Source organism: Artemia sp. Qi Xiang Cuo, unplaced genomic scaffold (genome assembly GCF_049724085.1).
Source record: "Artemia sp. Qi Xiang Cuo unplaced genomic scaffold, ASM4972408v1 HiC_scaffold_3095, whole genome shotgun sequence".
NCBI classification, from domain to species: Eukaryota; Metazoa; Arthropoda; class Branchiopoda; order Anostraca; family Artemiidae; genus Artemia; species Artemia sp. Qi Xiang Cuo.
The window spans coordinates 84,472-86,560 of record NW_028300490.1 but is presented as its reverse complement, the minus strand read 5'-3'; positions in this window follow the sequence as shown (position 1 = coordinate 86,560).

Below are 2,089 nucleotides of genomic sequence, written 5' to 3'. Positions count from 1 at the left end.
CAACCGCTAAATCCACTTCTGCATTGGAAGCTAGAAAAAACTGACCTGCTAAAAGATGTGCATATCTTGTGTAACGTTAATTGCAAGGTAATGAATGCCCATAAGAGTTAGTTCAATCTCAGAATAATGACAAGAAAACCCAACAGGACCTTAATTTGTTTATCAGCAATACACACATTCCTCAGAGAGAGATGACGAAATTCTTTGGTATTTACTTGGACTCTGCCCTCATATTCGAACAGCACGTCAACTATCGCACTTCAGTTCTCTTTCGCGAAACAGCTATACCTTACCGCTAATAGGCAGGGTTGCCACCGGTGACACTTTAGTGTCACTTTTGACACTTTTTTTTAAATGGCACTTTTCGGGACACCTGACACTATTAGGACACTTTTTTAGCAAAAGTGGCACTTTTTCTGCTAAGTTGCACTGTTTTTCAGACAAAAACCGGAAGGAAAACTGTCAATTTAGATATGCGTCGATATCCTTTTTCTGTCAGTTAAGATTCTTATCTTAACTCCGCGCACGGCAATCATTGGATGCAAGAATCTTTCTGTGCGGTGAAAAACGTAAACGTGTTTTGTCTCTATCTGTGGGTGAGAAATTTTATATTCTTATTCTTATCACTAATAAGTGAAGATCAACCAGTAATCTTCGATACGAGATACTTGGCAATGAAGAGGACAGAGACAGACATTTAACTGCAATGTCGTGGAGAAGCCTTCAATTGTTTTCAGTTGTTTAGTTCAACTATTTTGTGTTGTTGCAATAATTTGTAGGCTCATTGACGATAAGTCAGTCAAGTGGTTTGTAGTTCTTGAATTCAATTTTTATGTTTTATTAGTTGAGGGTTGACTACAATTCAAAAAAGAAAAGAGCAAGATAAGCTAAGAGTGTATTTTTGCGCTACTATTTTAATAGCTGTTACTATGTTAACAAGTCACTGGGCCAATGACGGCTTAACTTTACGCGTCTTTTCATCGATTTCCGTGACTGGAGCTCTTAAAGCCCAGTGACTGAGAAGCTCACTGGTGACATCACACAACGACTCAGCAACGCAAAACTATCCACTAAGCTCACTGGTGTCCCACAAAAGTATCTATTGACCTTTTTAGTGACTGGGCCAGTGACGCAAAAATGCGCTCTAATATTTCCGTTCATATTTTCCATATTTTCCTCTTTGAACTCTTGACAATGGACAAATGAATAGTCATACATAACCATCATACTAAAAACAAAATTGATACCAAAACTTCCATTATCTTAAATCTTATGCAATCATTAGCAAAATCACAATCTAATTTCCCTTTTTTTCTTACTTAAATTTATGTTACATCATTACATAAATTGAATTTGGACGCACTTACTCATTTTAGTTATCTCATTCCCACTAATTTTGATTGTAAATGTGCTTTAACGTTAATACTCTAAATGCTCGTGTTTTATTATAAAGGTGCTTTCATATTGATACTGAAAATGCTAGTTGACTGTTCTCTGTGTCCTAGTCCCTTGAGACATCATACAGAAAAACTTACTGCGAGTGGCGAAAGCTTTCGTAAAACTAATCCAATTCTGGTTGTATAAACAGATTAAATGATATAGCTGTCTTATTGTTTTTCCACTCATTTTTGCCAAATAAGCTATTTGAAATAGGTAGTGTCTGAACCACTATTAGTTGTGTTTATCATAGGTTCATCAATAGCTACGATCTATGTTCATGGCATTCTCTTCAGCATTTTTGGAGCAAAGATAAGTTTCAAGCACCTGAATGAACTGTAATAATCCAGATAATCCAATTTATGGAAAACTGGATAAAAAACTCTTAATGTAGACAAGTATTCCTGTCCCTTTTTTTCCGTTTTCTCAAAAGAAAAAAAAACTGAAGGTTTTTCCTCTTTTCTTTTTCCATTCCTTTTTCACGCTATGAACAAAGACTGCTCGGAAAAAAAGAGAAGAAAGTACTCTGTGGGACGAGTTCCCATTTTATACAGTAAGCATGATTTGCGTTTTAGCGTTTTTTTTAGGAGGGGGCTGGAAAGTTGACAAGAGTGGAAGTGCTGCGCAAAGCTGGAAATCAGCACCGACTAAG